At 36.0% G+C, this 12,742-nt stretch overlaps 1 protein-coding gene across 3 annotated transcripts in view; it reads left to right on the forward strand.

Annotated features, from left to right (window-relative positions):
* The window catches only part of LOC129306853 (E3 ubiquitin-protein ligase UPL5), a 55,633-nt gene that overhangs the window by 20,890 nt on the left and 22,001 nt on the right, over positions 1 to 12,742 (forward strand). The window lies entirely within an intron of this gene.

Below are 12,742 nucleotides of genomic sequence, written 5' to 3' on the forward strand. Positions count from 1 at the left end.
TGTTTGCAACACAACAAATACTTCTTCTTTTGGTTTTGTAATCATCAAAATACATGATCCAACAATCTCTCTCTTTTTGATGATGACAAAACCTTAAGATAAAAGTTTTGAAAGTACAGAATTATTTAACTCGAAGTAAAGAAATTGAACACATGAATTACAAACATGAAAATTTCATTGATAACAAATATATTACAATTCATAACAAGACATATTATTAATGATTAAAGAGCTACACAAAAAGATTTCTTCCTAAGGCTTAATTCATACAGCTTTCCCTTAAGCTTAGCCTACTCTCTATATATCTTCTCCCCTTTTAGCATTATCAAAAAAATGTAGGCCTTCCCAAGAGAGAGGAAACACGATATCTAAGATGGGCTTCCAAAATTTCTCTATCAGATAGAGAATCTGGGTTGAAGGTAGGAGTTGACAGAACTATTGCCCATGTAGAAGAATCATTTGGATTCATAGGTGGAATGGGATCCAATGCTTTAGTTGAGCCATCAGTAGCTTGAGGAGAGGATGGAGACAACTCTTGATCAACATTTTCAACTTGTCCTTTAGGAGGTAAAGAAGCTTGATGTTGTCGAGGTTGATCTTTAGGCCCTTGATCCTCAGGTTCTTCAATAATGGGTTTCTCAATAGTTTGGCAAAGGGAAGGTTTTGGTTTGTCTGTGTTTAGGGATTGATTTCTTTTCAAATATTTTGGTTACTGATTGAGCAGAGGAAAAGGCAGGGAAAGTCATTGGCATTTGTATAGATGAAGGTGTGGCAGGCTCTCTAACATTTTGAGTGAGTTTACCAACAAGCTTGGTAAGACTCATATCATCAATGTCTTCAAAGAGCTCTTCAAAAGATAGTGTTTCTATAGTTTTAGCTATGTCTGAGTATTTTAGTGGAGAGGGAATATGAGGGAGTGGCATGCCATCAAAAGAATGAATAAGCTTTAAGGTATCTTGATGGCTTTGATATTCTAGTTGGGAGTCAATAGGTTGAGCCGAATCCAGAGGTTCGTTTTATAGGTAAAGGTGGATGGATGACCTTTGGTCCTTTTGAGAAAGAAGATTTTCTTGCTGTTGAGAGAAAGGGTCAACAAGCAAGAGCATTTAGAATGGAGAGTGAGGTGGGTTAGAAGGATTTTGGAGGTTAAAGATGAATCCACTATGTGAATCAAACCTTCTCTAAACTTTAAAGGACTAGCCTCATCTTCTTGTTTGATAATTCCTCCTTGTGCCTCAAAAATTCTAAGGTGATCCATGATTCTATCCAACTTGTCATTTAAATATAGCATCATATTAATGTCATTCTTGAGATGCATCACTGCTTGATCAAGCTTTCCTTTAATTCCATTGAGGATTTTGTAAAGAAAAGCACTTGACATGTTAGGTGGAGTGAGCATTTGAGGTAAAGGCTAAGATGAAAATGCTCCAGCAGCTTTAAATGTTCTAGTAGTAGTCTCTTAGGTATTTTCTTTTCTTCCTTGCTACAATAGGATCAACGAGCTCTTCTCCTCTTTTGGAACAAAATTGTTCCCTTCCAGCTTGAATTTCATTTTGTAGAGAGCAGTATTCTTAAATTCTTTTAGCTCCAGTACTGCTCCTTCAGTGTATTTGATATGAGATCTTTTAAGGATAGCAGAAACAACAGATGCAAAATAAAGATTTCTATCCTTCTTCTATTCCTTCTTTCTCTTGGTGTCAACCTTAGAGGCATGTAACATCTTAGTCAATATATAGTGACAGATATTGATCTTTTGCTTCTTAATCAACCTTGTCAAGAACTGAGTCTTGAACTCAGTGAAAGTGTTAAAGGAAGTCCTTTTGTTAACAAAGAATCTTTCCACAACACATGCTAGCATTTGGTGCTTGAATAGGAATGAAGTTGGTTTGAAGATGAATCCAGGCTTTAAAGCTTCTTCTTGCACATCTTCTGTCATCATGGTAGCCTTATATTTCTCTTCATTCATGTGTTATCTAGGAGCATTCCTTTAGTTGGCATGATCAAACTTTTAAAGTTTCAGACCCCTTACTTCAAGACCAAGTATGTGTCCTAAACTCTTTGGAGTGAAGTACATTGGACACCCTTGAACATTAGCCTTATAAGTCTTCTTATTTTTATCTCATCCAAAGCTAGCATAGAAGGCCTTCACAATATCAACTGAGTAACAGAGATCAAGCTCCAAGAAGCCTTTATAGTCATTCAAATATTCATCTATATCAAAATTATGAGTTTTGATAAAAGAATCATATTTGGTATAATGACTTGTGACCACCATAGCAGAGAAGTACTAGTTGAGTCTTATCTGATGATCGAAGCTAAGAAGCTTTCCTTCTTGGATACTTGCCTCTGAAACTTCACTTGGAGGCACGTTGCTACAATCTTGAGATAATTCTCTACCGAGTTTGATCAAAGCTTTTTCTTATTAATCAGTCGATGCAGGCTCTGATGTTGAAGTAGGCTCCTTGGATTTTCTTGGAGTTTTGAGTCTCTTAGATGATCGAGAAGGTGATTTACTTCTTTCTCTAATCAGAGCTTCAGTGACTTTCCTCTTCCTTATTACCTCCTCACTGGTTCTCTTTCCAGTCATATTTGTTCTTGCCATCACAAAGATTTTGAGAGAAGAGACATATTTAGGTTAAAGAAAGAGATGAAATTTGAGTGAACTGAGGGACAATAAGTAGATTAAAAGAGATGGGTAAATCAATTCGAGTACTAAAATAGCCAGAGAAGAATCAAGGAGGCAGTTAAGAAAGAAAGATAGAGTAACAGTTAGAAAAATGAACATTAGTTCACACGTGAAAATGAAAGGCAGACGAGGAAGATATATATAAATAATGTAGGATTACTGTTAACCTCTAGAATTTCATGTTATTTCATCACATTTTTCTTAAATTCTAATCCATTTTGGCTCAATTGTGTATGTTTTTATTGCCCAAATTAGGAAAATGTGCATTTTGTTTTGGGTTTGTATTCTTAGCTTTAATTTGATATTTTTAGCCTAATTTCATGTTATTTTAGTTGAAATTTTGATTAGAAGCATTTCTGGAGCTTTGTGAATGTTTTTAGAAGGCTTTTGGATGAAGAAATCAAGCACAAAATCAATGATTTTCGTTACCTGCAAAAACAGTGCAAAACTGCCAAAGTCGTGACTTTCGTTTGCGACTTTTGCCACTGTCAGAAAAACGCTGCGTTTTATTTATTAGAAATTGGTTGGCTAGGACATATATATGCTGAGAGCTTGACCCAAAACGTATTCTTCAGACTTTTAAACACATTTGGAGCTTGGTTGTGCTAGGGTTTGGGTATTAAAAGAGTTGGGATCAAGAGATTGAAGCCTTGAAGACATTTAGAGCTCATTTTCTTCGGTTTTTCTATTCCTCCTCCCTTTCTTCTCTTGTAATCTGAAATGGGTCTACTTATTTTATATATTTGTAGCTTGTGGATGATTATGAGTAGCTAAACCCTTTGTTCTAGGATTATTTGGAACCCTTGTATGGATTAACACTATATTTCTCCTCTCTTTTTATGATTAATGATATATATGTGTTTATTTTACTCTTTCCTTAATGCTTGTAAGTGATTGGCCACCATTTAGATGTTGGGTTCATTTAATTGATGCTTGAGAGGGTTAGGTTGAGTGTAGAACTTGGGTAAAATTGTGTAAGAACTTGATATTTGCATGTTGAATGGATGGTTTTGCTAGTAAGACAGAGATATACTTGCTAGCTTTGCATAGCCATATTAGAGTTGGTGTTTAAAATTGAGTTTTATTAATTGTAACAAGAGATTGAGCAATTAATTTAACTAAACATTTGTTCATGACTTGAGAAAGCTTGTCCAAATATTTTTAGAACCCTAGGTTAGCACTTATTTTCATTAAAAGCATTTATGAAAGGAGGTGATTTTGGTGTTATAAAATATAAGGGTGATAAATAATCCTAGGTCTCAATTTTGGTTTGAAGTTTGTGAATCATTCATTTTCTTTATTTTCTAGTGTTAGTTTCATTTGCAAAATCATTTTCACTTAACTATGTGTAGCTCAACTTGATCGAATTTGCTTAGTCTTTTGCTTGATTATTGTTTTTGAACAAATCCTCGAGAGAACGATACTTTACTTTCATTATATTACTTGCTACGACATGTGCATTTGCAGTGAGCAATAAGTTTTTGGCACCATTGCCAGTGATTTGCTTTTGAAAATATTTTGATCAACCTTAGATTAGTGATAGTAGATTCCACTTGAGCTTTGTAGATATTAGTTCTAAATTTTTATTTTGTCTTTGTTTAGTGTTTTTGTTTTAGTTTGATACTTTTTTGGTTGTTTTCTTCTTCAGGTACCCATTTGGCATATGCAAGCCATAGGCCCAGAAGGATTGGAAGTTATACTTGAAGGATTAACAATCTTTGAAGAAACTGAGTCTCCTAATTCTAAAAGAACTCCTAAAACTCAACTTGAAACATAGTAGAAGACCAGTATGACACCGCCTCAATCAATGACTTTGCTAACTGGAATTTAAGGGGTACTCAATCTTATATTCGAATGCCAGAGTTTCAAGCACATACTTTTGAGATCAAGCCCACCATGATCACAATGCTTCAAATGAATGGTGTGTTTCATGTTCTATTCAATGAAGATGCTAACAAGCACTTGATGTCTTTTGTGGAAGTATGTGATTCTTTCAAACAAAATGGGGTGCCTAAAGATGTCTTGCGCTTGTGGTTATTTCCAATTTCTCTACAAGACAAGGCTAAAGAATGGTTCAACAATCTTCCCAAAGGTTCTATTGGTTCATGGGAGGATCTTGAGAACAAGTTTAGAGCTCGATTCTTCTCTGATGATAAAATAGTGGAAGCAAGAGATGAATTTCTTAGCTTTAAGCAATATTCAGATGAGCATCTCTATACAGCTTGGGAGAGATACAAGATGTTGATGAAGAAATGCCCTAATCATGGGGTGGATAAATGGGTAGTATTTTAAATTTTTTGTAACTATCTGAATCCATCTTCTAAGGCTATGGTTGATTCTATCACAAATGGGAGATATCAGAATGTGCCTGTCAATGCAATTTTTTGCCTCTTAGATCAATTGTCTGCAAAAAACACTCAAAACATAGATAGAAGGAATACATCAATGGTGACTAGTGTTAAAGATAATTTTTCTTCCCAAATTATAGCCATCTTGAATGCAATGAACAAGAATTTTAATGTGTTGGAATCTTAAATGCAAAGGGAAAATTCTCATAATGTGCATGCTATCTAAGCCATTCTAACTGTGTGCAATCAATGTAATGATATTCACATGTCCGATCAATGTCCTCTTTATATGACCACTAAGTCTGTCAACTATATGGGCAAGCTTCAAAACCCTCACAACCCTTACTCTTAAACATACAACTCAGGATGGAGGAATCATCCTAATTTTTCATAGAGTCAAGGGAATTCTTTAAATTAACCTTCATCCTCTAATGTCAAGCCAATTCACCCTCCAGGTTTTCAAGCTCCACCAAAGCCAATGCCGATTAAGGAAGAGGAGTCTAGAATGGAAAAGGTATTAGCACAAATCTTGAGTAATCAAGAGTTTGCAAGAGTTGAAACTAAGGCAACTCTTACTCTTTATGATACCATAATAAAGAATCTCATAGTGTAAATGGGGCAATTGGCTTCACAAATGAATGCTATGTCAAGAAGCAATCTATCTAGTGACACTATTCCAAAGCCTAAAAGGGATCGTAAGGAGGAGTGTAAAGCAATCACTTTGAGAAGTGAGATGCAATTACTCGAAGTTCTTATGCCAAGTGCAAGTCATGTGAGTAGTGGTGCTACTAAGATGGTTGTTAATGATGAAGTGATTAATGAAGAAATTATGGTTAAAGAAAGTGACAACTCAAAGAATAATCAAGAAGAGAAAAAGAATGAAGATAAAGCCAAAAAAGTTGGTGATGAGAAAAAGCAACAAGAGGCCAAGCCAAAATATGTGCCTTCACCACCCTTTCCTCAAAGGCTTAGGAAGTAACAAGAAGATGGCCAATTTAAAAAGTTTCTTGATATGTTCAAGCAATTTCATATCAACATTTCTTTTGTGGAAGCTTTGGAGCAAATGCCCAAATATGCTAAGTTCATGAAAGATGTGCTCTCTAAAAAGAGAAGGTTCAATGAGTTTGAGACAATTGCTCTAACCAAGAGCTATATGGATATCATTAAGTAACTACCTCAAAAGATGAAGGATCCCAGTAGCTTCTCAATTCCATGTTACATTGGAAATAAATTTTTGGGTAAGGCATTATATGATCTTGGTGCTAGTATCAATCTTATGCCTTTTTCTATTTTCATTAAATTAGAGTTAGGTGAAGCTAGACCAACAACCATGACTTTGCAATTAGCGGATAGAAGCTTGGCTTATCCACGTGGTGTTATTGAAGACGTTCTTGTAAAAGTAGATAAATTCATTTTTTCAATTGATTTCATTGTCCTTGATTATGAGGTGGATCGTGATATTCCTATTATTTTAGGAAGACCATTCTTGGCAACCACTAGAACCTTGATTGATGTTGAAAAAGGTGAGCTTACTATAAGGGTGGACGATGAGCAAGTCACTTTTAACATGCACAAGTTGATGAAATCTCCTAATGATCTTGAGCAATGCTTCTTTATTGATATGCTTGATCAAGTTGCACAAGAAGAATTCGATGAGGCAATTCCTAATGATTTTTTAGAAGCCTTGTTGGTAGGAGCTTAATTAAAGACTCAAGATGGAGAAGAGTATATGGCTATCATGAATGCATAACTGAGTTATTCTAGAAACTGTGTCTAATTTAAATCTCTAGATTTATCTCTTGGTAGACCATCTTTGAAATCCTCTATTGAAGAGCCACCATCTCTTGAGTTGAAGATATTACCTTCTCATCTTCAGTATGTCTATTTGGAAGCCAACAACACCTTGCTAGTGATTAACGGACTTGAATGCACCATAAGAAGAGCAACTTGTGGAAGTCTTGAAAGCTCACAAAAGAGCTATTAGGTGGACTATTGCTAATATAAAGGGTATTAGCCCTTCAATTTGCATGCATAAGATTTTCCTTAAAGACAATCATAAAGCTTCTGCGGAATATCAAGAAGGTTAAATCCTATTATGAAGGAAGTAGTGAAGAAGGAGATCTTAAAATGGCTTAAGGAGGGCATTATCTATCCTATCTCTAATAGCTCTTAAGTAAGCCCAGTTCAATGCATTTCAAAAAAAGGAGGCATAACTGTAATGGCTAACACCTACAATGAGCTAATTCCTACCCGCACTGTCACTGGGTGGAGAGTATGCATGGATAACCGAAAGCTAAATGCGGCTACTAGAAAAGATTACTTTCCTCTTCCCTTTATTGACCAAATGCTTGACAAATTAGTTGAAAGGGAATTCTTTTGCTTCCTTAATGGGCATTCGGGCTATAACCAAATTGCCATAGCTCCAGAAGATTAAGAAAAAATGACATTTACTTGTTCTTATAGAACTTTTACTTTTAAGTGCATGCCTTTTAGGTTATGCAATGCATCGACCACTTTTCAGAGATGTATGATGGCAATTTTCTCTGATATGATTGAGCAAGATATGGAAGTCTCCATAGATGACTTCATAATTTTTAAGGATTCATATGATGAGTGCTTGATCAAGTTGGCCAATGTGTTGAAATGATGTGAAGAGACCAACTTGGTCTTGAATTAGGAAAAATGCCCACTTCATGGTTAAGGAGGGCATAGTTTTTGGCCATAGAGTCTTCAAAAATAGCTTGGAGGTGGATAGACCTAAAATTTTAGTGATTGAGCAACTTCCTCCACCTACTAATGTTAAGGGTGTAAGGAGCTTTCTTAACCATGCAGGATTTTATCGCCGCTTCATCAAAGACTTCTCCAAAATAGTCAAGCCTCTTTACACTCTTCTTGAGAAAGATGTTGAATTTAAATTTGATGATTCATGCTTGAAAGCATTTGAAGAGTTGAAGAAAAGACTTGTGTTTGTGCCTATCATGATGGCTCCTGATTGGAGTTTTCCTTTCATTATGATGTGTGATGCTAGCGACTTTGCTATGGGTGCGATGCTCGGTCAAAAGAAAGAAAAAGTGCTTCACCCAATTTACTATGCTAGCAGAATACTTGATGATGCTCAAAAAAACTACACCACAACTAAGAAAGAGCTACTTGTAGTGGTGTTTGCTTTTACCAAGTTTAGATCATATCTTGTGGGTACTAAGGTGACAGTTTACACTGACCATTCAGCTTTGAAGTACCTATTCAGTAAGAAGGAATTTAAGGTAAGGTTAATTCAATAGGTACTACTTCTACAAGAATTTGACTTGGAGATTGTTGATAGGAAGGGTATTGAGAATCAAGTAGCAGACCATCTTTCTAGGTTGAGTACTGATGCTCAACTTAAATCTAATATTGTTATTGATAAAGCTTTTCCTGATGAGTAACTCTTTAAGGTTGACAACATTCAAGCACCGTGGTATGCAGACATTGTCAATTATCTTGTTTGTAGCATCTTGCCCTTTGATTTGAAGTTTCATCAAAAGAAAAAGTTTCTTCATGATGCTAAGTTGTATTTTTAGGAAGAACCTTATCTATTTCACTAATGTGCTAACCAAATGATTAGAAAGTGTGTTCTTGAGTGTGAGCAACAAGAAATTCTAAGATGTTGCCATTCTTCTGATTATGGAGGCCACTTCAGGGGTGACAAGATAGCATCTAAAATCTAACAAAGTGGTTTTTATTGGCCCTCTTTATTCAAGGATGCATATGACTTTGCTTTAAAGTGTGATAGGTGCCAAAGGATAGGTAATATCTTTAGAAGGAACGAAATGCCACTCAATAACATGCTTGAAGTAAAATTGTTTGACGTATGGGGCATAGACTTCATGGGACCATTTTTCATGTCTTTTAACAATCAATATATCCTTGTTGTTGTAGACTATGTCTCAAAATGGGTCGAAGCGACGGCATTTCCCACTAATGATGGTAAAGTGGTGCTCAAGTTCTTGAAGAAACATATTTTCACCCGCTTTAGAGCACCAAGAGCCATTCTGAGTGATGGTGGTACTCATTTTTATAACAATCAATTTCAATCTCTCTTGAAGAACTATGGTGTCAAGCATAAGGTTGCACTTGCCTACCATCCTCAAACTAACGGGCAAGCTGAGATTTCTAATCGGGAAATCAAGAAGATACTTGAGAAGACGGTAGGAGTGACAAGAAAAGATTGGTCCACTAAACTTGACGATGCATTATAGGCTTATCAAATAGCTTACAAAACTCCTATCGGCATGTGTCCATACCGGTTAGTGTTTAGGAAATCCTGTCATTTACCCGTAGAGTTAGAACATGGTGCTTATTAGGCTATCCAAGAGCTCAACTTTGATTTTAAGGCCGTGGGTGAAAAGAGACTTCTCCAACTGAATGAACTTGATGAATTTCAGTTCAATGCCTATAAGAAGGCTAGGAAATACAAGGAAAAGACAAAGAGATGGCATGATAAGAAAATTTTATGCAAAGCATTTGAGCTATGCCAAAAAGTACTCTTGTATAACTCTAGATTAAGATTATTTCCTGGCAAACTCAAGTCTAGATGGTCAAAACCGTTCAATGTGGTCCAAGCATTCCCTCATGGTGTTGTTAAGCTAGAGAGCATTGAAGGAGAAATATTTAAAGTCAATGGGCAACAATTGAAGCATTGCTGGCATGGTAAGGTAGACCGTGAAGCAATCACCTTGCCCTTATCCGATGCCTCTTGAAGAAGAGAAGAGTCAAGCTTAATGACTGTAAAACAAGCGCTACTTGAGAGGCAACCCAAGCTTTAAACCTTCTATTTTGATTTTTCTTTTGTAGTTTAGTTGTTTTGGTGAAGTTATGTGTGATCTTGTCTCTTTTGTAGGTTAACAAGAAGATATGAAGAAGTATAAGCCTTTGGAGAAGCAAGAAATGTAGCCAAAGAACAAAAGAGCACAAAAGAAAGGAAAATTTCAAGGAAGTCGAGCCATTTAAGTTGTTCTTATGCTTATAAACTTGTCTTGGCAATTATTTTGAGCTTATTGAAGTAAATGCAATTTTTTTTATGGTTTGATTTCTATGAAATTTTGCCCTTTCCATTCGAACTACACTGTTCACTATAGCTTCCATGCCCGTCTACTACTGTATCTCCCTCTCTGTCATAGCTATTCATGGAGCTTAAGGGTGTTTTTGGTGCCATTCGTCCCTATTTCTCCCTCTCGAGCTTCAATCCCTGCTCTAGATCTGAACGCCATTGACCCTGAGTAGCTTAAACCCAATAAACATCATCGCATTCCCCGTCATTAGCCCACTTGTCCGCTATAGCTGTAACAGCTTTCACTTTGTATCTTCCTCGTCTTGGCTGTCAGCTCAAGCCGGTATAGCTAATTCTCTTCCTATATTCAATAGCATTTCCTTTTCTTGATTTGAAAAATCCTGCTGTGTAACCTTATCATTTTTTAATGTATTTTGCTCCTTATGATTACTTTCGATTGCGTTTTTAGTTTTGAATGAAATTTTTAATGGTAAATTGCTAGAACTGGTCTGGCTTGGGATTTTATTGCTGTGTAAATTTTGATATTGAATGCCAATTTAAAGTGTCGTTGAAGAAAATTTTCCCAAGCATTCATAAAACTCAAGAGTGATTCATCAATCTATGGCTAGCTAGATTCATGTTCTGATTTTAGGGTGTCAATTTTGGAATTTTTGTGGTCTTGACAAATTGCTTAAGTATGTGAGCTGCTGTTGATTAAAAATGCTCAAGGAAATACTATTGTTAGTTTATGGGTCTGGTAATTTTCTTGTTAAAGGATTGAATTTTGATTGATATGGAATGAAATTGCTTAATGGGATGTTTTCAATATATTTGATTGATCTCATTGAATTTGGCTGTTGGAAGATTCAAATTACTTGAGGCATGTTTTGTAGGTTCTATGATCTAAATTGGCAAGAATTATGTAATCGTGCTGCTGTATGGTTCTAAATTTGGATAGTAAGGAAATGTGCTATGTTGAATTTTAAGCTCTATTACTGGCATTTTTTCTCTCAGAGTTTTATGGGTATGATTGGCTATTTACATATTGATAATTCTATTTTTGGCTTACTCAGAAGGATTGAAAAAGTGATATTGTTGGCATGCTTGTACAAGTTGAATTTGGTGAGCATGAATGGGCTATATTTCTTTAGTTGAATGCTCTCATTATTAAACTTGAGCTCATGATTGTAATCAATGTTTAGCATTCATTGTCATGCCTTCTAATTTTAGACTTAGCATTGATCCTCATGTTTTGTACCCTTTATTAAGTTTAAATCTTTGTATATGGAAGCTAGACCTTATTTAAACATGTTGTACAAAGTGTTGTTTTGTGCTAGCTTCATTGAATCTTGTTTGTTCTGATTTGAACTTTTGTCATTACTTATGCTGGCTGTTGCTTATTAGTGTTGCATTGAGCGCTTTCTTGTAGGTAATGGGTAAGAAAAGTATCCCACTTTCTAAAAAAGCCAACGTCACTAAGGTTGGTAAAAGTTCTAAGGGATTGAGATGGGATAAAACCCGATTTGCCACTACTGCGGTTCAAGATTATTTTGAGCAATATTTGAAGGAGAGAAAAATAGTTCAAGAAAGACCCTTCCCTTTAAGATGGTTTGAACAATTTTACAATGATTTGCATGATGTCTATCATGCCACTAGCCTCATCCGTGAACAGAGCCATACCTCTCAGCCGCTTGTTGAAGCTTACTATGCCTACGCTGCTTGCAAGGATACCTTACAATGTAAGGTACGGGGCAAATGGTTAGAGATCACTGAGGACACATTTCAAAAGGTGTGCAACTTTTCTCCAATAGAAGAGTGCCAATATATCATTTACAAGAGTGATAGAAATCAATTGCCATTTGATGATGTAGTTCGAGTGCTATACCTTCCTGACAAAAATATTTGGCAACATGACACCCATGGCAATCCCAAGAGTATTCTACGCTATAATTTAAACATGACAACTCATATATGGTGGCACTTCTTGGCATCTAATGTTATCCTAGTGACCCATATGAGCGATGTGACTGTTGATCAAGCTGCCCTTTTATATACCTTGATAATAAGGCAACCTGTCGACTTTCCAAAAGTCATGTTTGAGTACATGCAGAAGTTGCCTAGAAGCAGATATCGCAAGCAGGAATTTGGATTCCCACACTTGATTACTCAAGTGTGCTTAGAAAAGAAGGTTCCCATTTATCTAAAGGATCTTATACTCCCTCCTTTGCCAAAGTTCAGTTATAGAGAAATTCAATGTGCTGAGGGACTAAGAGAGGTGCCAGATCAAGCTGCAGATGGCAGGAGGCATATTAATCCACCTCATGTAGAGCCTACATTGAGCAACCTCATAGCACTCATCCAGAATATGCATGAGGGCTTCCAAAGCCAGCTGGATCGGATTGACTTCAGGCTCCACCGCATTAAGCTATTCTTGCGTCAGAGATTTCAGATAGATATGCCAGAAGAAGAAGAGGAGGCCAAGACCAAGACTCAGACACTCACACTAACTAGCTTCACCTTTCTTTACTTTACTGCCTTTTATTTATGTTTTTAATTCTAATTAGCTATTGATTAATTCTTTTTGGGTAAATATGGTTAGCCATTATCTTCTAATATCTTTTGTGTTGGGCTAACTTTGAATTTTTTGTAGCTAATATGTGATACCTTGACTAATCTTTC

This window comes from Prosopis cineraria, unplaced genomic scaffold (assembly GCF_029017545.1).
Source record: "Prosopis cineraria cultivar Desert tree isolate PC_DT_omini unplaced genomic scaffold, ASM2901754v1 PC3, whole genome shotgun sequence".
Taxonomy (NCBI): Eukaryota; Viridiplantae; Streptophyta; class Magnoliopsida; order Fabales; family Fabaceae; genus Prosopis; species Prosopis cineraria.